Source organism: Vombatus ursinus, unplaced genomic scaffold (assembly GCF_900497805.2).
Source record: "Vombatus ursinus unplaced genomic scaffold, bare-nosed wombat genome assembly UNPS02014810.1, whole genome shotgun sequence".
Taxonomy (NCBI): Eukaryota; Metazoa; Chordata; class Mammalia; order Diprotodontia; family Vombatidae; genus Vombatus; species Vombatus ursinus.
This window is the reverse complement of record NW_020954588.1, coordinates 1,066,014-1,092,289: the sequence shown is the minus strand read 5'-3', so window position 1 is coordinate 1,092,289 and position 26,276 is coordinate 1,066,014. Positions and strand designations below refer to the sequence as shown.

The window sequence follows — 26,276 nt, the reverse complement described above, 5'->3', positions numbered from 1 at the left end:
ATGGATGGTAGCAGGTAAATAATAGCAGGTGCCAAAATCTAGTGATAACCTGAGGTTGGAGAAAGAGACCACACGTGAATAGCAGGTGTTAATGCAGCAATAAGGTCAGAAACCAGGAGAGCAGAAATGAAGCAAACCCAATTTGGGGGTGAGGGTATGCGGGGGATAAGCAAAGAGAAAGGTCAGAGGTTCAATGTCCAGATAAGTCATCATCAATCTGAGGAGCTACCAAATCATAAAATGTTAAACTGGAAAGGACCTCAGAGGTCACTTAGTAAAACCCCTAATTGAAAGAACTGAAGGAACTGTGTTAGGGGATTGGTCAAAGGCCTTCCAGTCAGCATCCAGGAAATTCACCAGAACTGAGATATACCAGGGACAAGGCAGGCAAGTGGACAGATGAATGAGCCGTATTATCCACAAAGAAAGAAGCCAAGTATGGAAGCAGCTTGTTGTCCCTGCCTCAACTACTTTTGCTTCCCTGCCCCCATCCTTTGTGAGCCTAGCATCTAGGCATGTGATAACTGCATAGGGAGAGTGACAGGAGGGGATGACATAGTTCTCTGACAGAGGAATCTCCCAGACAATCAGAGTCTCCCTGTAACATTAACCTCATGGTCCAAGTCAAAGGACTCTGTTAAAAGGGGCATCAAGTCCTAATAAGTTCTTCCAGGTAAGCTTCTCCAATGGATAAAACACCAAATTCCATTCCTTGTTAATGTCCCATGTACAGGAAATTTTCAATGAAATTACAGGCTTTATTAAGGAAGTGTATATAGCCCTAGGACTCTGTTTCCATAACACCTATACATAACGATGGAAAAGTGAACATCTCAGTCGGCCATCTGGACATTTGGTCTCCATGACACCAAGCATCAGGATATTTGGAATTAAGTAGACAACTTCTAGGTGATTGACGATATTTTTTTAACTTTTCATATGGTTTTTCGGGTAACATAATGATGCAGCTGAAGTTCAAGACACAGTAATTTTTTTTCTCAGAAAGGAATTAGTCAATCAATCATCAAGTATTTATGAAGCCTCTACTATATCCCAGGCATCATACTTAGCATTGATGATGCAAGTTCAAAGAATGAAACAAGACCTACTCTCAGGGAGATTACATTTGAATGGGGAAGGCAACAAGAAGATAAAAACCTGTTGGGCAACAATTTTACTTGCATCTTAATACTCTATGCAAACTTCATACATGTGCTATTCCCATACCTCACCAAAAATGCACCATCCTCAATTTCACTAAATTCCTTCTCAAAAGAGTTCATATGAGATAATATATGCAAAGCGTTTTGCATTCTAGCTATCATATTACTGCTGTTATCTTTGAGAGGCAGTGTGACATAGGGCCCCTTAATATGGATGAAAAATCAGAAGGCTAAGTGTGATTATTTTGGCTGTTAGCATGTGATCACAAGTCACTTTACACCCCTTAGCCTCAGGTCACTCTTCTGCAAAATGTTGAAAATAAAACCAGTACTACCTTTTTCACAGGTCTGATGCAAGGAAAGGGTTGTTGTTGTCGTTGTTGTTTTTAATTGTGATATGCTATACAAATGTGAATTGTCATTATTATGTCATTGCAATAAATTACAATTGTTTCATTATAATAAATACATAAATATATAATAGAATAGAATAAATAATATAACAAATAATATAATTAAATATAAGTATATAATAAATATATATAAATCATGGGATTTAGTGTTAGAAAAGACCTTAGATCAGAGAATCAGATCAGAGAATTCTATAATCTCAGCCTTAAGATGGACCTTAGTGACCTTTGATCCTCAAAACAACCCTGTGAAATAGGTTCTACAGGTATTATAGTCCTCATTTTATAAATGAGGTACTGGAGGCCTGGAAACATAAAGTCCCTTTCCCATGTACACAAAGAGCATAAGTAGAAAAGGTAGAATTCAAATGCTGTTCTTCCTGGCTCCAAGTCCTGAGTTCTAAAATATACCTGAACAAGAATCCACTGTTAGTGGCACCAAGAATTCATCTAGCAACTCTGGAAAGCAATTTAGAAACATGCAAACTTTGCATGACCCAGCAATGCCACTACTGGGTCTATACTCCAAACAGATCAAAGAAAGAAGAAGAGAACTGATGTGTATAAAAATATTTGACAGCTCTTTTTGTGGTGGCAAAGAATTGAAAACTTTTGGGGAGCCCAACAATTGCTGGTATATGAATGTGATTGACTTATTGTGCTATAAGAAATCATGCAGATAGTTTCAGAGAAAACTTGGAAGATTTTGAAGAATGGATAAGCATACCTAGAAGAACAATTTATTCTATAGCACCAATAGTGCAAAGACAGCAATTCTGAAAGGCATAAGAATGCTGATCAATGAAGTGACCAACCACACTTCCAGAAGACTCAAGATGAAACATTCTGTTCCCCTCCTAACACCGAGGTAATGGACTCAATGTAGATTGAGGCAGGTTTTATTGGACATGGCCAATTGGGGAATTTGTTTTGCTTGATTGTACAAGTTTGTAACAGGGGTTTTGTTTTTCTTACTTTCTTAATGGGGAGTGGGGGAGAAGAAAGGAAGAGAAGGGGGATTATTAATTGAAAAAGTTAATTAAAATATGTGTACATATATGTATATATATATTCACATAAATACCTATCTGAGCAATCTTTGCTTGAAGACTTCCAGTGAGAGAGAACTTCCTCCTGCAATTCCACTTTGGACAACTTTCACTTTATTTAAAATCTAAACAAGACATTTGCCAGAAATTGAGCCTTGTATATGTTCTTTGAAAGCTGATATAACATAGCTTGGTGGTATGTAGATTCAAAGATCAGTCAATCTTTTCACATGTCAAGTTATTTAAAGCTTCTTCAAAGAAATAATAATAACTATATAGCATAATACAATCAATAAGAGGCAGAGGAGAATAAAAGAGAGCTGGCTGCAAAGCCTGGAAGACTTGGGTTTAAGTCCGACTCTGAAACATACTGGTTTGAATGACCCTGGGCAAGTCACTTTACTGTTTAGTGCTTCAGGTCCAATGTTGTTTTAATCGTACCATCATGCTTCTCAATGAAGTATGTCAATCCACTAAGACTCTGGGAGGATCACTTTACCAGAGTGCCTAAAGGAGCCTCTCAGAGATTATATATTACAGAGAAGGAGCCGACCTTCATTGATAGAGGGAATTTCCCCACAAAGAAGTTATCTATATTAATGGAATTATAGGTTCAGAACTCATCCTTAACACAGCCTAGGATATAGATACTACCTATGAGAGAAAAATTAAAAGTGTATTATGCAGTATATTAGACCATGGAGTTCTGGGTATAAGATCTTCTAACTTTACTGCCATATTTTCAGATAAAGACCCTGAGGCTGCCTAATATCACACCACTTGCAAGTGTCAGGGCCAATATTAGAACTAGATTTCCTGACTTTAGGTACAGCACTCATGGAGAGGCAACATGTTATAGTGAATAGCACACTGGATTTGTAATCAAGAAGACCTGGTCCAAATCCTGTCTCAGATATTCATTCTCCGTGTGGCTGTGGGAAAATCACATAACCTCATTGAGTGTCAGTTTCCTCATCTGTAAAGTAGAGATAATTACAGCATCTACCTTCTAGGACAATTGTGAGAATCAAATGAGTTAATGTATATAAAATGCTGTTCAGGTGCCACGGAAATAAATATTAGGTAGTACCAATGTTTCCATAGCACCATATTGCCTTAACATGCCTAGCCTCTTAATTGAAAAGTGTTTGGTTCGTTAATAGATAAATTTATTAAAGTCAAGAAATGTAATTTCATAGGGCATAATTCAAATTCTTGAAAATTCGTGGTTTAAAGGTTGGGAATTTATAGGGGAAAAATAAGCTTCATTAGAGGGATTCTATTTTTAAGTGACTTTTATTAAATTATATAAACGAGAGCAATCTTTCTCAAGATGTAGGTCAACCCAAATGTTACACTGAATTAAATTACAGGGGACACCGGTCAGTCTCCAGGAGGCTCTGCAGGGTCGGCCGACCTCATGGGCTAGATGGAAATCAGTCGAGCCCTGGTTGCCTGGTACAGCTGCTGTTGCTATGGGGATGGACCCATGCGAATATTCCATCTGCTGAAAAAGGGACAGTTGGAAACCCTCTTGCAGGGCTAAGGCAGAAACACAGCAAACACATGACTCATTGGGTTATGAAGGCTTATTTGAGCAAGACACTGTTACCCAGATTTGGAAATAAGCAAATATGATGCTTCTGCAGCTAAAAAAAAATGCATTTGCTTTCATTTTTAAAATGTTCTTGAAAACAGTTTTATGATCAGTCGGCTTCCTATTCATCCCCAGAGGTAATCAAGTCAATTGAATGCTTTGCATGTGACCTCTATACAGAACTCATATTTGAGGCACCCTGGTATTTCACTTAGCAGCTGTCCTTTTGTTTGGATTTCATTTTAAATTCAGGCTCTTTTGTACAATTGTATTGATTTCAATGGGCATCTTATTTCCTTGCTAGACTTTAAGCATCTTGAGGGCAGGGTCTATTCCTTATCTAAACTCTGCACCATTCTTAGCATCTGATACAGTCCTTATTGGGGTGTCTACTTAGTAGCATTCTCTCTTTCTTGAAATGGTTTTGCATTTATCATTATATTTTTAATTGAGTTCTTGTGCACATATCTTATCCTTCTAGTAAATTGAATATAAACTCCTTGAGGGCAGGCACAGTGTGTGTGTGTATGTGTGTGTGTGTGTGTGTGTGTGTGTGTGTGTAAGAGAGTGAGACAGAGAGAGACAGAGACAGAGAGAGGGAGAGAGAGAGAGAGAGAGAGAGAGAGAGAAAGAGAGAGAGAGAGAGAGAGATCTTTATATCCTTATCCCCCTAGCTCAGTAACTTTCACATAATAGGAATTTAATGTGTATGTTTAATTCAAATTTTAATTGTATATGCAATTCCTGATGCAATTTTTGTTTTTATTCTATGTTAATTGGGGATAGAAGAAAGCAAACTTAAACCTGAAAGATGCTTCTTTTCTTTAAAGATATTATAGGGAGGAGTACAAAAAAATAAAAAGCAACCTTGAATAAAAGAATGTGCTATGTAACTCTTATTTCTGCTGGACAGCAATAAATTAGTTGGGAACCATTCTTACATTTTTCTTCTGCTAATATGGAAGTCTAAACAAGACAAAAAATGTTTGCTGAAAATCTGACTGTAGAATGAATGCATGAATGGATGGATAGATGAATGAATGAATAGGAAAGCACTTAAGTGCTTACTATGTGCCAAAGACTATGTTAAGTGCTAGGGATACAAATGGAAAAGTAAAGTTAGTCCCTACCTTCTAAGGAGGGACTAATAGAGAGAGATATCATACATTAGTCATGTAGGAACACTTTGGTCTGGCCCTGGACAGTGATAGGAATGGTGAATGAGAAGATTAAGGGATGAAATTGACACAACCCTTCCAGGAGCAATGACAGAGTTAATCATGGCTCCATATCTTGGGAGTTTCCAGCTGAGCAAAAAGAAAAGATACAAGCAGTTGATACAGCTACTGGGAAGATGGTTGGAGAGGAAGGAATGAAGTGAGGCATGGATGGGGCCTTCCCAAAATGGTTGACCAGGCAAATCAATAGTGGGGTCAGAACAGGGCAAAAATTGCAGGCATCAAAAGTTAAAGCCTCCATGTCAAGGCCTCAGATCCTTTGAGAAATTGGCAGCAAAGTAGGGAATATATTTGGAGTATATTTAAATTTCTCAGCCTCTCAGCACTAAGTAAACTTGTACGTAGTAACTTTGAAAGGATAGGGAGTTCACTGCTTTTGAAAGTTTTCCTTCTAGAAATAGTAATCATCACAGCTAGCATTTACAAAGCACCTACTATGTGTAAGGACTTTACAAATGTTAGTTTATTTGATCCTTACAATGAGATATTCCCTATGAGATAAGTTGCTATCATTATGTCCATTTTATAGATGAAGAAACTGAAGCAGACAGAGGTTTAGTGACTCCTTCAAAGTCACACAGCTACTAAGTTGTCTGAAGCCAAATTTGAATTCAGGGCTTCCTGACTTGAGGCCCAGCCCTCTATCTACTGGGCCACCTCCTGCCAGTAAAACAGTAGTCTCCTAAGTGAGAACTCCCAGTTACTAAGTGAGTGCTGACCTGGTAATTAAATTTTTAGTAAGAGTAATGTGTTTCACACCTTTAATAGATGAAGCAAGTCAACAAACACTTATTAAGCACCCTTTATATGCCAGGCACTGTGCTAAGCACTAGGGATACATAGAATGGCTGAAATAATCTCTGTCCTCAAAAGCTTACTTTCTAATGGGAGATATAACATGCAAACAACTATGCCCATATAAAATGTATAGAGACAAAATAATTTCAAAATATTGTTTCATCCTTAATCCTTTTTATCCTTTTTAATTTTTATTTTGTGTAAGTTTTATAGGGCTTAGTACAATTCATTTAAAATTAAATATTTATGTATATAATATATAGGTATGTGAATAATATATGAGTATGTATATATATGTATATATATACACACACACACACACATACATGGGGTTGTGCTCATTTGTTTAAAATTTTTTTTTGTTTGTTTTTGTTTTTTTAGGCAATTGGGGATAAGTGACTTGCCCAGGGTCACACAGCTAGTAAGTGACAAGTGTTTGGTCTGAGGCTGGATTTGAACTCAGGTCCTCCTGACTTCAGGGTCAGTGCTCTATCCACTGCACCACCTAGCTGCCCCTTAAAATTATTTTTTACTGATGAGATGTACAATAAAAATTTTGGAGCCAACATAATAGATAATGGAACATTTGCCCCTTTGCCCTTGGGAAAACATGCCATTTATGAAGTGGGAGATGCCTTCAGGTCAAAGCAGCCACAAACTGCTTCCCCTAGAAACTCTACTTACTGACCAGACCCTAGGGCAGGGGTAGGGAACCTACAGCCTCAAGGTCATATGTGGCCCTCTGGGTCCTCAAGAGCAGCCCTTTGACTGAATCTAAACTTCACAGAACAAATCCCCTTAACAAAAGGATTTGTTCTATAAAACTTGGACTCAGTTGAAAGGCTGCACCCAAGGACCTAGAAGGCCACACGTGGCCTGAAGGCTGCAGGTTCCCCACTCCTGCCTATGGAGGTTTTGTGGTAACTTTCTGCCCATAGCCCAAGAACACTGCTTACTAATAATGAAGAGGTTTACCTACAATTCCCAGAAAAACCTTAAAACTTTTAGATTCCTTATAGACTCACTGTATCTCTCTCAATTTGAAAGCTTATTCAAATGCATCTTTCTTCCCTGGCTCCAAAAAGAACCTGGCTTCAGTTTTGTTTACCCGTCCCAGGAAACCCTTAAAGTTTTAGAAACTGCCTTATTTCCCTTTGAAAGCCTTTTGAAAGCAAACTTCCCCTTCCAGCTCCCTTCATTATCTATTCTCATTGTCCGTTCAAATCACTCAGACATTCCAAACGGAAATTCTCACCTGGACCCTTTTCCAAAGGACCCACCTCCCCCATCAACTGACTTTCCCATTGTTTTGCCTTTCTGGCCATTCCCACCCTTAATCCTAGCTAGGCACCAGTGTTCCTTTCACCCCAGCTTGCTGGCCACCCCCATGCAGATCTCCCTAGACCCCTCCTCCCCTTACCCTAAACTGCTTGGCCACTCCTTGGACCCCTCCTCCCATCACTCCAAACTGCTTGGCCCCTCCCCAATCAGTCTGTACTAAAGGCTCACCTTTCCCCCATTCTGATGCTGAGCTGTTCCCAAGCTTAGAAGCTGAGACCCCTCATGCCCGCCCATTCTAAGGGCGTCACCTGGCCTGACCACCCTAGCCCCAGCCCCCACTCAGAGGCTGAGCTTTCTAGACTGCTTCAAGCTGCTCATCCTTGCCAGCATCACCTGACCACCTTGTACCCTATTTAGATCACTGATGTTTGGGTTCCTTTGGAGTCTGGCCTATATGCTTATCTTTAATAAACTTTTTCTCTGGCTGGAAGTTTAGTTGAATTCATTCAGGCAGATCCGCGCCGTGATTTGGGCTTTTTCCCACGATCTTGGGGTGCCTTTGTGCATCTAAGAGCACCTCAAACCCCCCCCTTCAATACCACTGTCATTTTGGAATACATCCTGTGGCCAGTCCATTAATACCATGTCTTGATAAGCTATATTCTCAAGGGATGAGTGTATTTTCTCAGAAACTTAATAAAAATTATTACCAGCATCCTTTGAAAAAATTGAATTACTTTCAAAGCAATCATGGCTTTTAAAAATCCATTCAGAGGATTACTACAGTAAATAAATTCTGTTATCTGGTGTTCTATTAACTGAAACTTTCTGTTAAATAGATCCTTCATAGGTACAGCCTTAAGGTTGGCCCTAAGCAAAATTTCAAGGTTAGTAAATATTGCTTGTTTGTTTGTTTTTGGTACCTCTCCAGGATCCCTTTTTTAATTGTCACAACTTCCCCAGACAGTGATGTCACATAATTTCATCCAAACTTTGAAGTGCCTTCTTGCCCTCCACCTGGAACTGCCCTACCAGGATATGGTCCATGGTGCAGATCTTTCCCATTTCTCTGCTGTTATCAAAACATACCTGTTTCGTGTGTCATTCTTTCCAGGTTTTACCCTTCCCGAGTAACATATTTGCAATTTTAGCAGAATTCTTTTTTATTCCATTACCCAATGGAGCTCAGGAAAATGGTGGAAGTTATGTAGGGGCAAGAGAAATTTCCATTGTATTAAGTTCTATAATTAGTCAGCTGCCTGCTAAACATAACCATAGGGGCTGGTTATCAAATAAAATAATGGTTTTTAGTGTCTTGCTTGACCTGTGCGAGATAGAAGAAGTACAGAGTAGCTACTGGTTTGCTATATATATATATATATATTTTAGCTAGGCAATGGGGTTAAGTGACTTGGGTCACACAGGGTCCAGGGTCACACAGCTAGTAAGTGTTATGTGTCTGAGGCCGCATTTGAACTCAGGTCCTCTTGACTCCACTGTGCCACCTAGCTGCCCCGGTTTGCTATATTTTAGGAAAGACACTGAAAAGTTGGCAAAGATCCAAGGGAGACGACCAAGATGATGAAAATTATGGCAACCAAGCCATGTGAGAATCATTTGAAGAAACTGGGTATGTTTGACTTGGAGAAACAAAAAATTTTAAAGGTATATGACAGCTATCTTCAAATATTTGAAGAGTTGACATGAGCAAATTGTTGAGATTCAACTTGTTCTACTGAGTCCCAAGGGGCAGAATTAGGGTAAAGTGGTGTAAGTGACCATGGAGTAACTTGAAGCAAAGGTAAGAACAAAACTTTTTTAACAATTAAAGGTATTAAAAAGTAAAATGGACTGCTTTGGGGGTCAGGGAGCTCCCCATCACTGAAGGTTCAAGGCATTCTAAGATCCTCTGGTTCTTTTTTTAATCACGGAAGAACAATCAATTTTCTGGATCATTTGAGCACCCATATTGTGTCATATTCTAATTCTTTGAAAATTAGTCATCCATGCATGGTCATTGCAGCATTGTGCATTAGCTCCATTAATGGGGGAATGGAAATCAGAAACATCAGATCTAAAGTAAGATTCAAAAACCAAAAGCAGCATCTGACATTTTTGTAGATATAATGATAGAGAGAGGAAAGAGTACGTAGACTAGTTAGTGGAAAAGGGAATTAGACAAAACTGAGACATCTGAGTTTTGAAGTGCTTCTCTTACGTGGCCTTCACATAAAACTACTGATTGTTACCAGAGGCTGATGTGTATATCCATAAGTATATACCTAGATGGTCAAATGGATCTGTGATCTTATCAATGTGTTGGGTGATCATGACACATTTATGTGTGTCAATCTTGTTTGATTCCTATCCACATTTTCCCATGAGTCTACCATGGGAGTTCATCCAACATTCTAGGGTCTTTGTGAATTTCTGTTGGCAAGACAAGAAGATGTAGATAAATAAATCAGTCCATTGATCAACAAACACCTATGGGCTAGGCACTGTGCTAGAGATAGATAGATACACAGATATATAGATACATAGATAGATGATAGATAGATAGATAGATAGATAGATAGATACATAGGCAATGGTTTGTGATTTTTCAGCATAGAAACTCCCTCTACTAATTCACAATACGTAAGTTCTAAGGTGTTGCTTGAAGAACTTAGGGAATAAATTATTTGCCCAGGGTCAAAGAGCTAATAAATTTCAGAAGTGGGCTTTGAACACAAATCTTTATGAATCAAAGCCCTCTGTCTGCTATGCCACATTGCCTCTTAAGTGTGTGCATGAATATATGCATACATACACATGTATATATACATATATGTATATATACGTTAGCATATACATGTATATGTCCCATCAGAGTTATAAAAGTCCTGAAGTTAGGGACTAAGTTAGACAGTAGTCTAGTACATCTAGGTCTTTATCTTTGAGTACACAAGGAAATGACTAGTGATAGTTGAAAGATTAGAAATCATATATGAATGGAAAAGAAAAGATATAACATTACCTCTATGAATGGAAAGGGCTTGGAAAAATTATTTTTAAAAAATCAATTTCAACCTAAATTGACATTAAAAAGGAACTAAGATGGTCACTATGTTAGACTAACTTCAGATAGATTAACCTCAAAAGTGTAAATCAGTGAGATAAATGGAAATTAAGTATCAGAGCCAGGCATGGTGGCACATGCCTATAGTTCCTGTTGCTGGGGTGGCTGAGGCTTCTAGACTGTGTTATTTCTGAGCTACAATAGGGCTAAAGATGTCTGGGTATCCACATTTTGTCCAGCACCAATATACTGAGACTTGGGACCAGAAGGTTACCAGGCTGCCTATGGAGGTGTAAACCAGCCCAGACACCACTCTGCCATGAAATATAGTAGTAAGATTGGCCACATGAGTGACACTTTACTTCCAGCCTGGATGATATGAAACCCAGGCTTTAAAGAAAAAAAAAACTGTCAGCCTAGCATGGATTCAATCAGGCTTGGACATAGTATTGCATAATATTATACTGATACATCCTGATACAAAAAAGTAATAAAATATCATGAGAATTGAATAATAAAGAATAATAAAGAAATGAATAATAAATTGAGAAATAAATGAATACTGAGCAGATGGAAAAAATAAAAACAAATTCAAAATGCTGTTTGTGAGAGAACTGTGCAGCTGGGAGAAGAAACCATCAGCTCTCTCTACAGGGTTCAGCTATAGGCCAGGTTATTCAGGGTTGTCACACTTGATTGGAACAAAAGATGCCTACAAAGCTCGAGTTTGCGTGGCCTAATTCTCATACAGCAACTCACACACTGTATAATGAATGACTGATGTTTATATCACGCTTTATTTTTAACAGGAACTGCTGATGTCATCATCATTATCATTATTATTTTTTATTATTATTGTTCCTGTGTCCGTGGGATCCTCAGTATAGGGAACTCACAGTGTATAAACACCTTCTCTGCAATTTAGAGTCTCAGAGAGTTGTTTAGAACACTAAAATTAAGTGACTTACCCATGATCACTTACTCTTCTGGATCAGAGGTAGGACTCAAAGGTTTCTCTCACTCCAAGGCTGGCTCTCTAGCCATTATACAACACTGCCTCTTAAGACAGATGTTTGTATGTCACTTTCAAGTTTGTAAAGCACTTTACACTCATGTAATTGAAGCCTCACAAAAATATCTATGTCATTCCTACCAGGACTATTTTCCTTCATTTTACACATGACGCATTTAGGGCACAGAGTTACAAATTAAGGGACTTATTCGAGGTCAAACACTTAGTGTCAGAGGTGGCGATGATGATGACAGCTAAAATTTATAGAGGGATTTAAAGTCTGCAAAGCGTTTAATTTGTTCCTCACAGTGACCCAGTGAGGAAGGTGCTTTCATGACCCTTATTTCTAAGATGCAGAAACTGAGGCAGAGTTTAAGTAACTTGCCCTGAATCACATAGCTGATAAAAATCTGAGGCAGAATTTGAACTCGGATCTTCCTTACTCCAGGTCCTGTGGTCTAACCAAAGCATGGCACCACCTCTGAGATTTGAATCCATGAGTTGCTGCCACCATGCAGCACAGCCTCTTGCTGAAGGCACCCAGAATATTCAGTGGACACACTGTGGCAGATTTACAGTAAGACATAAAAGGAACAATGAGCATTTATATAGGACATTAAGGTTTGCAAAGTGTTTTGCAAAATCTCATTTTATTCTCACAAAAATCCTGGCAGGTATGTACCAATATTATCCTCTTTTTACAGATGAAAAAGCTGGGGTAGACAGGGGATAAATGACTTGCCCAGGATCACACAGCTGATAAGGATCTGAGGCTGGATTTAAACTCAGGGCTTCCTGATTCCAGAGACTAGGGCTCTACCCATCAGGCCATTTAATAGAGTCATACAAGAGGGGCAAGCAGAGGAGGGCTGTGGACTGCAGCTGCTGAAGAGAGTATTCAAATCACAGAAACACTGGTCTATGGATATATTTGCCTACCTTACCTCATTTGATCATTACAATAACCCTCTGAGTTAGGTAGCTATGACAATCCATATTTTACAGATAAAGCAGTTGAGACACAGAAATGATCATACAACTTTTAAGTATCAGAGGCTGCATTTGAACCCAAGCATTCTTGACTCTGATTCCGGTGTTTCATCTACTATCCATTCTGCCTGGCTCTATATATTATTGACCCAATTCCATGCAGTCTAGCGCCTTTGTTTCCTCAAGTATAAAATGGAGTTAGCTTCAAAATCATGGGGGGGGGGGGGAATGTGGGAGAGGGAAAGAGAGGAATAGAGGAAGGAAGGAGGGACAGAGAAAGGGAAGGAGGGAGGAAAGAAAGGAGGGAAGAAAGAAAGGAAGAAAAAAGAAAGAAGGAAGGAAGGAAAGAGAGAAGGGAGAAAAGGAGAGAGGAAGGGAAGAAGGGAAAGAAAGAAGGAAGGAAGGAAGGAGGAAATAAAGGATGAAAGAAAGAATAAAGAAAGCAGAAAGAAAGAAAGGAAAAAGAAAACCCTGTCACAACTATTAAAGACTGTTGATACCAAATGAGAAGTCATTTTCATCTGTGGAGAAAAGAGAAAAATGCATCTGAAATAGGATACTAAAGCAAAAATTAAGTATTTTTCCATTTAAAATTTTTAAATATAACTAGAAGAAGAAATTGTGTTGAAAGTTAAGCAAAAGCAAGTCGATGGAGGAAACAATGTGATTTATTTGCATTTTTTTAATGCATTCTAAATTCACCCACTGTGTTGGGTAGCTCTAAGGAAAAGATGCACATCTGGAATTATCATTTCAATCCTATAGCTCTGAAGCACTATCCCCATCAAAAGAAATAGCCCCAGTTCTAAATGGACTTTTACAAATCAAAAAAAACATGTTTTGCTGACAAAGCAGTAGTCATAAAGCTGAGCAAGCTATAGCTGGTCCCATCCACAAAGCACACATTCAGTATCTCCAGCCCAGCCCAGGACACAAAGCAGTCAATGATAACTATCAGTTTAGAACTTCAAAAGCATATTCAAAAATTTCCCCTTAACTGAGATAACCCATGAAAAAGAATTCAGTGAATGTGACAATGCTCACAGCTGGCAAAAGTTTTTTTTTTTTTTTCCCTACTACAAGCAAAGGATGTACTTGAAATCTGCATAAAATGTATAAACCTAATAATTACAGGGAAAATGTAAATGTCTCTGGGCAGTAAATGTATTCTTTTGTCTAAAATATGAGAAAAATAAGTCAATGGGTTTGGAAAGTTTTAGCAGATTTTCAGTACCATTAAGCGCCTGCCGAGTCTTGCAAAAGGTCTGTTCGCTTGGATCCTGGCTCTTACCCAGATCTAGGTTCCCCTCCATCTTGGCTGAGATACTCGAGCAAGCTTTGTGAATAAAGTATATTTTAGCATGCCACTAGGCTTAAATTACTTTCACTTTGACAGATTTTTAAAATTCTTAGTAATTTTTTTTCAATTTGGACCCCACCTTTGGTGAATACAGAAGACAACAGTAAAGAAAAATATTGTCAAGCAAATAGCTAGGAAAAAAATACTAAAATTCCTACTAGTTTCACCTGTTAGTCCTAAATAACTATAACTCAATAAGTCAATCAATTTACCTAAAGATGATTTTATATTTATAAAATGAGGGTTGGTGTCATAATCCTATCATGATATATTTTTATATTTTTTCTGTTTTTTACTTAACCTAGCAAGTCTTTACCTTTTAGCCTTCTTTATACTAATCTTGAGAATATGTAACCAATATTAAAATATAAGCAAATACCACTGCCTTTGGCAAGTGGTTAGATGGCCCAAAGATATGAAGACCTGGATTCAAATCCTGCCTTAGACATTTATTAGCTGTGGAATCCTAAGAAAGTCATTTAATAGCTCTCTACCTCAGTTTCCTTGGTTGTAAAATGGGAATTATAATAGCATCTACCTCTTAGGGTTGTTGTGAGGTTAAAATGAGGTCTATAAAGTACTTAGCACAATGCCTGACATTTCATAAATGCTTCTTTCCTTCCTTTCCTCTTCTCCACCCACACTTCTTACATCACAAGTATGAAGTAACAACTAGAAGTGCCAGCCATAGAACCAAAAAGATCTGGATTCAGGTCCTGCCTCTGACACACACTGTGTGACCACAAACAAGTAATTTAATCAGTCAGTGCCCCCAAAATACCCTCCAAGATTCAATCATAGGCCAGTTCCGGCTACAGATCAGCCTTGGCAAAAGAAATTTCCCCACCTGGCAATTCTATATCACAGGCCCAGAAAAACAAGCAATAACTGGCCTCAGATACTTACTATTGTGTGACCCTGGGTGAGTCACTTAACTCTGCCTCCAAAAAAAAGAAAAAACAAGTAATAACATTGATCAGCCCTTCTTAAATAGCCTATATCTTTTAACCTGGCATAAGTGCATATATTTTACTGATTCTGGTGAAATAAAAATAACGGAATAATAACAATTCTAGATTAAGACCTCTGCTTTCATAATTTTCGATGCTATCTCTAACTATATTAATTTTAAAAAATGAAACCACAGGGTTTTTCTATTCTTAGTTCCTTGCTTCTATTTTTATTTTTTTCCATAGTTTTCTAAATTAATCCTTCACCTTCATCTTACACAAAGAAGTAACCCTACCTCTAACCTTGGCAAACTCCTCCACTTGCACAAGAAATCCCATTCCTTCCTATCTCCTCCAAAACGTCCCTTCTGACATCCCTAGCCTCTCACTTATATTTAATCTCTCCACATACACTGGCTCTTTCTCTACTACCAACAAATATACCCACATCTCCCCCCTTCTCAAAAAACCCTTACTCAATCCTTCTATCTTGGCTATTAGCATATATCTCTTTGGCCCTTTGTAACTAAATTCCTTGAAAAGGCCATTTACAATAGCTGCCACTACTTCCTCTCCTCTCATTCTCTTCTCTACCCACTGTGATATGTCTTCCAACTTCATCATATTGCTAGAACTACTCTCTAAAATGACCAGTGATCTCCTACCTGCCAAATCCAGCTGTCTTCTGGACAATCTTCGTTCTCCTTAACCTCTCTGAAGTCTTTGACGCTGTTGATCGCCCTCTTCTTGATACTCTCTTCTTTCTGGGTTTTCAGGAAATCTCTCTTTCCCATCAGACCACTCCTTCTGTCTCCTTTGCTAGTTCTTCATCTAGTTCATGGCCACTAATGGTAGGTGTCACGCAGGATTCTGTCCTAGTCCCTTTGCTCATCTGTCTATATTTTATTTCACTTGGTGATTTCATCAGCTTTCATGGAGGGATCTACTTATCTGCCTCAACAAGATACTTTGACCATTTTTGCTTTCCTCAAGTACTTTTCCTTCTGAGGATCTTTCTTCTCTCAAGTCTTTTCAATACCTTCATCTAAGACACTGCTTTCCTTTAGGTTCTCAGAAGCATCTATGTTTCTAAACCTTTCCACAAATATAATTGTCCAAATCCAAAAAGGACAACACTCTGTACATGAAATAAATTCAAGGTAGTTAAGGATGGAGTTCACTAGCAGATAAGGGATCCAGAAAGGCTTTATGTAGCCGATGGCGCTTGGGCTAGATCTTAAAGGAAGAAGGGGATTCTGATAGGCAGTGGTGAAGAGGAAGTGTAGTCCAAGCATGAGATATGACCAGTGCAAAGTCATAGTGATAAGAGATGGAGGCCCATTATGAGAAACAGTATGAAGAAGAATTTGATTTAACAGTACACTATACATAGGGAAGTAACATGTAATGAGGCTGGAAAGAGAGACTGATGGCAGAATGTGAAGGGCTTTACAAAACAGGTGAGTTTATATTTTATCCTAAATACAGTAGTCATTATAGTGTATTGGGTGGGGGTGGGGGGTGAGATGGTCAGATCTACACTTAAGGAAAATCACTTTGGCAGCAGTGTGGGAGTTGGATTGGAGTAGGGAAAGATGTGAAGAAAGGAGAGCAACTAGTAAAGGGAGTTTCTTCATCCAGGAATTCCCTACACTAATGAAATATTAGATCCAGTCCCTATGCCTCTGTGTGTGTGTGTGTGTGTGTGTGTGTGTGTGTGTATGTGTGTCTGTATCTATATTTGTATTCATATATGTATGTATATGTGTTGAGCATATTTTATGTATGCACATAATAAGAATAATTATATATTATATAGTGTTAATCCTTAAAATAACTCTTTAAGGTAGATAATACAATTATAATCATCCCCATTTAAAGGATGAGGGAACTACTGAGGGCCAAAGACTTTCAGAACTTCCTCAGGGTCTGAGATGGGATTTTCAATCTCCTGTTTCTGAATCTAGCTCATTTCCTACTAAACTTTGCCCAAATGTGTTGACAGCTTGCTCGTGGTTACACACTTCGTCCCTGTCACGATCCTCAGGTTTAACATACCTTTGCCTCTTGGTTCTCATCTAGCTTCCCAATGCCTGATGACAACCCAGGATCTCTGACACATTTTCTAAAGAGTACCGTAGCAACAGGAGCATCACCCTACTTTCTGCCTGCTGTAATTGTCATGCTGCATGGGCTGAGTCTGTACCCTCTAGGAGATGGATAGCCTCTTCTCCCAGAACTATTGCAGACAACTGTGGGGAACCTGGCTCCCATGTACCTTCTGTGAATCCTTCTGTACCACCCCCTACCCTCCACGCACAACTAAATTTGCCTTGATACTAGAATTCCCACATTTGGCTCTCCTACCCATATTCACTGGTTTTAACTGACAACAAATATGTTTCAGCTTTAGAATATATTGCAATTCCGTGTTACTGTTTTTAAAGGCCATTTGAGTGTTACTTGCCTCATTGGTTTTCAATCAGCACATATTGGTGTGCTCACTAATCAAACTGATTGATTCCATTAATCTGGGTGGTATCCAGAGTCGAGTGGGAAGGCAGGGAGAAATCTTTTGATCAGCAATCCAGGGCTATACGCTCTCTTCCCATCTTGATTTCTATCTCCATCTGTTCTCTCTTAGGGAAGAATTAATGATTTTCCTCCCCTTCCTGTTGTCACTGGTATATGCTGCGCCAAGGAAGCACACTCTTTCCATTTTGGGCCAAAGAGGCAAACAGGGCCAATGTAAAGTTAATACTGGAAGGGAAAGAATATGCTATCCCCACTGCCAAAGAATGATTATTAGTAATTATTATTTTATATGAGGAGAGAAGTCATGAACTCTAAGATGGTTAATTGAATAGTGTTGTACCAGAAGAGTTAAATAGCAGTGGGGGGGGGGGGGAGAGAAATGAATGAGTGCTTTGAAAAGTCAGATTTGCCGATTACCTTTTAAATAACCTCTTCTCTGTAAGAGGTGCTTTATTGATATGATATTAGCTTTTCTTTATGTGACTTCCATTCTAATCAAGTACACACCTGATATTCCTCACTGTATGATTCGTAAGTCAAACTGAAGTGGCCTCTTCACTGCAAGAAGTTTTAGACAAAAAATTATGCCTGGCCTTGGGTCTTAAGTCTCTGTAAACACACCTTTAGTCTTTTTGGATGCCTCAGGTATATTATCTTTCATGGACTTCTCAAAGGTCAGAAAAGACATTCCTTTTTATTAATAGATCCCTAGCTAACATCTCACACTTGATTTATTTAATTTTTAACCCCTTGATTCTTTCTTATCTCTGTCTTTCTCTTAATGGCTAATGAAAAAAAGTGATATGAGTATTGTGATACTTAATGCATTCTATTCAGCTTTTAACTTTCTGCTTTTTTATTGTTAGCTTGTCATTTTCTCCCTGATTTACTCTCTTAAATGCCCTCACACTTATTAATGCATTATACAGTGTTCACATTGTCACACAACAAATATCCTTGACAAAAGTCACATATAGATATGCCTTCTTCTTGTTCAGACTAATAATCAAATCAATATTATAATTGCTTCCATGAAAAGCATGACAATTTACTTCTCTGACTCCCCTAAAAATCCATTTGGTTCTGAGTTACAGGCTGCCTACCTAGCTCAAAGCAGCCTTTCCTGACCATTACTTTCTACTCCTTCCTTGCCATGACCATGTCATCACCATCCCTCCTGTGTCTCTTCCACTCTCAGTGTCTTTCCATTATTTACTTTGGAATCCACATTCTGTTGTTAACAAATAGCCCTTCTCCCTATACAATATGTGATGCATTCAACAGAGCACTGAACTTGGAATCAGGAAGAACTGAGTTCAATTCCAGCCTCAGACATTTACTAGCTATGTGATCTTGGGCAAGTTACTTCATCTCTGCCTGCCTCAGTGTCCTCATCTATAAAATGGAGATAATAATAGCAACAATCTCCCAAGGTTGTTGTAGAGGTCAAATGAGAGAATACACATAAAGCATTTTACTTACATTAAAGCACTGTATAAATGCTGCTGTTATTATAAATTATATTTAATTATTAACATGCTTGTATAACAGCTCCAATTCCTTGACAAAATATAGAGCGTTTCTATTTAGTCTCTATGTTCACAGAATCTTATCACAATTATTGGGGGCTGAACCTAAGTTAATCCATTATAACAGATTCAAGATTTAAAATGTAGTAAGCAATAATGGGTCATAAAATCCAATCAAAAAGCACCAATCAGGTCTTAAAGAAACACACTTCAATGTAAAAAGGACATAAAATGTCATTCTCTTTCATGGTCACCAAGTCAGGAACTCAGGATGACAACCTACAGGTAGTTAGCACCCAGGAAAAACTACTAATGCTGTTTAACAGCACAGGTTAAGCCTATAATGCTTCAAACCACACCTGGCCTATCAAGTGCTGAACTAGGGGGCAGTTAGGTGGCACAGTGGATAGAGCATCGGCCCCAAAGTCAGAAGGACCTGAGTTCAAATCCAGTCTCAGACCAGACATTGACACTTACTAGCTGTGTGACCCTGGGCAAGTCACTTAACCCCAGTTGCTTAAAAAAAAGAAAAAAAAGGACTGAACTAGGCTGAGAAAAGGGACAGAAATGGAGAAGAAAGAGACTATGGCAATGGCCATAACAGTGGCAAGAACATGATCATGTTTCTGCCCTCAATGGTGCAGAGAGGCCAACCACTGCTTCCTAATGAAGGCTAAGCTCCTACTATATCCCATCCCATGGGGAGAGGTCCCCAAAATTTTCTAGGTGATGTTGTACTGCTAAAAGAAACAAAACAAGTCTAGCAACAATCCTAGAGCAGGAAATTAACATAAGAGTCAATAAGACAATAGAAGCTATCTTCTTGAAACAGTGAAGGCATGAGATCTTCTGAGATTAAAAACAAAAATAAAAACAATTATGATGGCCAAGAACTACACCAGAAAAATGGAGTCCACTGAATAAATAATAATACCTCCAATATCATCAGTAGTTCCAAATAAATGACAACACTTTGGACATGTTCATCAGTTCCCATCACAAGTCTAGTTGAGGACCCATGATCTCCTTCACAAATCATCTGAATGAAGGTAACTAAAGTCACAGGCCTTTTTAATGCAATCTATCTTCATCCTAACCTCACAATAGGACTCCTGGAAATATTTTATTTGTTTGTTTTATGTTTCTTATTTCAAATATTAGCAAGTTCACTATGAATTATCATTTCTTATAAGATAAACATAAAAATTTAATGCCCATTGGTCCCATTCTCTTACTCCCACCTTTATTTAGTTTTAATTTTTTGATGAAACTACCAGTGATGATTCATGAAATGTATCAGAGTAACTCTGATTCTATTCTGGTTTATGCTATTTCTTCCTTCTCTACAGTGCTTTAAGCTGCTCTGATTCTGTCTTTGGTCACTGACTGATCTCTTATGACTTTTGCCTTAAAGCAGGCTCTCCTTGTATGAGGTGCCTCACTTCTCCCTTAGGGTGAGAAATTCAAATCCACCTTTCTTTCAAAACCTTTGAAGACAGGCAATGTACAATTTTCCATAGTTACTAAAATGTTCTAAGCATCAGGCTTCTGCAGATATCCTCAAAATATGCACAACAATAATATGCAAATGAACTCTAAAACAAGACATTTTGGCCACATTTGCCTGTAGTAAATCATTTTTTTTCTCTAAGAGGCAACCTTACATCCAATCTTTTCTTATCTGTGTTTCTCCCCACCACTAAGGGCTGATTTTTTTGGTATGCCTCATACAAATGCCATTTTTTCTATACCTTTCAATAAATAAAACATATTCAAACCAGAAAGTGTCACCACTTTACACTTAGAGTAGATCTTATCAAAGTCATGTGTTGAACCAAATCTATTTCCCTATAACTCTCTAAGGTTCTATCTATTTGGTTTTGTCCTCTGGAGAAACAAGATAATTGTGCATCCTTCATAGGAAAGCCTTCAAAATATCTGAGGCAATCCTGTACCCCGCAAGCTTTCTCTTCTCCAAGATAAATAGCTGAAGTTTCCTCTTGTGATATAGTATTCTGACTCTTCCTTACACTACTCAGTTTCCTCCATGTGTAATCTATCTTGTCAATATCTCACTGTGTAGATCCTGAAACCTATACTTATATGTAATCTGACTCATGCATAGAATAATGGAACTTCTCCCCCCACCCCAAGCTACTTCCAGACTCCCCCCCATTTGTTTGGAAGTTGATTTCAACCTGGGCTTTGAAAGATGGATAAGAGACAGGAAGGAGAACATTCCAGGCAAAAGAAAGAATCTGAGCAAAACTCCAAGGGGACAAGAAATACTTTGTGTTGGTGGTAGAGTGAGCAGAATGGAAAATGCATGTGGGAGTGGATAGTGAACAATGTGGTTGGCCAGGTATAACAAGAAAATATGATGGAGGACCTTGAAAGTCAGGACAAGGAATTTAGATTTGAAGTCACAGGAAATAAGGAGGAATTCAAAGTGTTTGAGTAGTATCTATAACTTGGCCAAATGGAAAAGGGTCTGGATCTGCAGAGGACCAGTATTTAAAATATGACTCCCCGATGAGTATTTCTGCAGGTTATTTCACAAAATCACAAAGAATATTGTAGGAGAGATTCTTGTTCAGACACATCTGACATTCTGGGGTTCCATGATACACCTTTGTGAGCTTGAAGATACACTTAGACTCAACCTTGATTTTGTTATCTGTAAAGGAGGGAGTTGGACCAAATTATCCTATAAGGAAAGGGGCCTGTGAAAATAGTTTGTTGGATGCATGAGCTAAGGGCATGAAGTAAAGGAGTCTACCAGGTGGAGAGAGGCCATTCCAGTAATCTATGTGTAAGGAGCTGAATTTGGGAGTTAGCAAAAGGAATGAAGAGTCATTTCAAAGACAAAACTGAATGGTCTTGGAGACTAACTGGATATAAGGGTTGTGAAAAGGGGATGAACTAATGTTTTCAGCATGAGAAAGAGGCTCAAAACATTTCCACAAGAAAGGCTGTCATGTGGAAGATGGACTGGAATTATTTGGGGATTCAGAGAATTTCATTCAATTTAACAAACATTTCTTAAGCAACTTCTTTGTGCAAGACTCTATGGTAGGGATATTAAAACAAAATAATATGACTTGCCTTCACATAACTGATGTTTTTTGAGGAGGGAGAATAAAACTTACACATGCATAAGTATATGCAAAGTATAAAGCTATTTGACGTAATTTTAAGAGGAAGGCACTTCTAACAATGGAACAGATCATAAAAAGGTTTTATAATAATCTAATTAATATAACAATATCTTAACATAATTAATATAGCATAACATATATTAATAATATCATTATATATACTTATATACCATATTAATATATTATGTATAATATATAATTGAAACATAATTAACATAACAATACAATGCAATGTAATAGAATATAATGTAATGTGATATGATAATAGCTGACATTTATATAACACTTACTATGTGCTAAGCACTTTGCTAATACTATTTCATTTGATCCTCACAACAACCCTGCAAGGTAGGTGCTATCACTAATCCCATTTTACAGATGAGCAAACTGAAACAGCCCGGGGTCACACAGCTACTAAGTGTCTGAGGCCAGATTTGAACTCAGGTCTTCCTGAGTCCAGGCCCAAGGTTCTGTTCACTGTGACACCTACCTGTCCCTTATATAGGAGGTGGCAGCAGAACTGTACTTTGAAGAAAGTGAAGGATTCTATGAGGCAGAGTTGAAAATGGAATGCATTCCAGACATGGGAGATCAGCTATGCAAAGGCCTGGTGGTACAACTAGCCTTACCTAAAGAGAACAGGAGAAGTGGAAAATGTATTGTGGAAGGCATGATGTTTCAGGATGAGACTAGATGTGGATGTGGAATTGGAGGACAAATCCTACCACTGTTACTATCTATGTGTGTAACCTTGGGCAAAGTACTCAGCCTCTTTAGGACTCAGTTGGGAGCTGCTCAGGGGCCATGACTATGTGACGTTTGTCTTTACATCCCTATCCCACAGGCCAGTGCCTGGCAAGACAATTGACAGAGCAGCTCATGTTTTCTGACTCCAACTGCAGCATCAGCCATCACAGAGTTTCTAAGCACTTTGTCGCCAAAACAGTTGAATGTTGACCCCATGGACTCAAATGATTTTAAGCCGGAAAAGACCTTAAACATCATCTGATCCGGTCTCCTCATTTTACATATGAAACAACTGAAGCATACAAAGGTAATGGTCACGTAGGACATAGGTAGCAGGGTCAGAATGTGAACCCAGGTCCTTAACTCTACAATCAAAGCTCTTTCAGCTACATCACCCTTGATCCTGTCACAGTTTGTTACGCAAAATGTAGCATTCGTTTCCATACTCTCTTGAATTAGTCTAGACTTTCTTCAAGTATAGATACATTTTCTATCCAAGGTGTTTGTGAGCTTTATTTTTTTTTCCTCTATCATGCTTAGGACTCTCTGTATCCACTGATTAACATCTGTTGGTCTGGCTATGTTCCTTGCACACAGATTTTCTCTTCTCTCCTTGGCCAGCAATTTCATAAATGCATGTCACTGGTCAAAAGGGAAACCAGCTGATAAAGTAGAGCAAGGAGAATTGGTCACTACAACTGCCAGAGCAACTTAAAGTGTATGCCCTACTGATAATATCATCTGTCTTCCTGCTACAAATTATTTTGCCTTTGAACATAGGACTCTTGATTCACACTTAGCTGGTCCTTTTTTTTTCTCATTTTCTTACATGTAGGTTTTGACAAATTTAATCAATATAATTATTCCATTCTACATTCTACTAATTGTCCATTTGTTTCAGTTGCGTCCCACTCTTCATGACTCCATTTGGGGTTTTCTTGGAAAAGACATTATAGTAGTTTGCCATTTTCTTCTCCAACTCATTGAACTGAGGCAACCATAATTAAGTGACTTGTCCAGGGTCACAAAGCTAGTAAGTGTCTGAGACCAGATATGAACTCAGGAAGATAAGTCTTCCTGACTTTAGGCCCAGCACCCTATCTCCTGCACCATCTAGCTGCCCCCTATTAATTGTAAGCACTTAAAATGTCCTATATCCTTGGTTCATGGGATATATCACTCTCGTGGTCAAATCATATATTCCTAAAGAAAGGACATCCTTGACATTATTATTTTTTTTTTTTTGCATTTAGAGCATCATCTTTGTGTTATGGACTTCTTGGGCAGTCTGGTGTTGCCAGTGGACCCTTTCTTAGAATAATAGTTTTTTTTTTTTATCATAATTGAAGGAAATACTTTCAGTACAAGCTTTAGCAAGGGTCTATGTAGGTAGCAACATGTTCCCCATCTTTTGGCCCTCTCACATGTGTTTTCCCCTCCAGCTCTACTACCTACCCCGCCTGCAATTGTGATGAAATAGGCCATTTCCTGCACCAAGGACTTCTTGGCCGGTGACATCACAGCTGTGATCTCCAAGACAACGAGGGCCCCCATTGAGACAATCAACCTACTAGTGCTGGTGCAGCATACAAGTAAAAAAAGTTGCTGTTGATAAGCAGTACAATGGATTGTATAGTCTGAATTCTGAAGGATCAGGGAGCACTTTCCTTCTGGTAGGATATGACTTAGTAAATGTCACCAGATCCGTCCCCATCCAGGCCTATAACTTTGCCTTTAAGGATAAGCATGAGCAGAGGTTTGGGGGAGGAGTGGATGACCATATGGAGGAAAAGCACTGGAGATATTTTGCTGATAATCTTGCTTCTGGTGATATAGCTGGAGTCACTTATCTCAGCTTTGTCTGCTCTTTGAATTTTGTGAGTAGTTGATGTTGAGAAATTTGATACTGAGAGAAAATTCAAGGCCACAAGAGACTGCCTTGTGAAAATTACCAAGTCTTTTGGAATCCATGATTCATATGAAGTTTCTAATGTCACCATACAGGGTATTATTATCAATAGAATCTATGATACAGCAAAAGGTATGCTCCCAGACCCTAAGAATGCTCAAATTGGGATAAGTTGGATGACTGCACAATCAGTGCCTGCTGTGACAGATATGGTCTGCTATCCCTTTGATACAGTAAAGCGGCAAATGATGATGCAGTCTGGGTGTCAAGGAGTTGATATTATGTACACTGGGATGCTGGAGGAAGATTGACAAAGATGAGTGTGGCAAAGGTTTTGTCAAGGGTGCCTGGTCCAGTGTTCTCAGAGGCATGGAGGAGCTTTTGTCCTATATGATGAATTAAAAATAATCTAAATGCATTCTAATTGAAAATGGAAAAAAAAATTACTATAAATTCCATAGAACAAAAGTGTCAAACACACAGCCATTGGGCCACATGAATTCCACAACATTCCTGAGTCCAGTCTGATCCAGATTAAAATCTAATTAGGAAATATTTAACAAAATAAAATACAACACAACTTAGATAACATTAATATGTGGTTCTTTTAAATGAATATGGGCCCACAGAGGTCCATATATATGGTTTAATGGCTCTTACTTCTATCATAAGGAATCTGGGTGACACTGGATAAAGTGCCAGGCCTAGAATCAGAAAGACCTGAGTTCAAATTCAGCCTCAGATACTTACTAGCTATATGACCTTGGGCAAGTCACTTAGCCATGTTTGGCTCAGTTTCCTCATCTGTAAAATGACCTGGAGAAAGAAATGGCAAACCACTCCAACATCTTTGCTAAGAAAAACCCAAACAGGGTCACAAAGAGTTGGACATGACTAAAACAACTGAACAACATTTCTATTCAAGTTTGACATCACTGTTGTAGAATGCTTAGCCACACTTTGCCCCATTGACCTTCAAGAAATTCCTATTATCTTTTAATTTAGTCCAGACCAAGTTTTTAGAGGAGCCAAGAAAATCTCTTTAAAAAAGTACACGACTGGTATATAACAATAAGGGAAACTAGTTGGCACAGTGGACAAAGCTCTGGGCCTGTAGTCAGAAAGATCTGAGTTCAAAGCTGGCCTCAGACACTTAGTAGCTGTGTGACCCTGGGCAAGTCACTTAACCCCAATTGCCTAAAAACTAAAAAAAAAAAAAACATGTCTCCTAACTGTACTTAAGCACTATGTAGATGCTTTTGTACAGATGATTTTGTACTTTACAGTTATGATCTATGCTGGGCGTTTTACTGTAAAATGATAAAAAGAATGTTCTAAGAGTCCTGATGTAGTAACTAGACTATTAAGAATGGAAAAGAAAAATGTAATTTTTCCCATAAAAGTTTACACATCCTCTGATATCTATCCATAAATCCCTTCAGAGTGTATAAACCCCAGGTTAAGAATCTATGCAATATTTCCATACTGA

The 26,276-nt window shown here is 38.4% G+C and overlaps 1 pseudogene; it reads left to right on the top strand.

Moving 5' to 3' along the window:
- LOC114053142 lies at window positions 1-25,181 on the top strand (annotated as a pseudogene).
- Window positions 25,182-26,276: the final 1,095 nt, after the last annotated feature.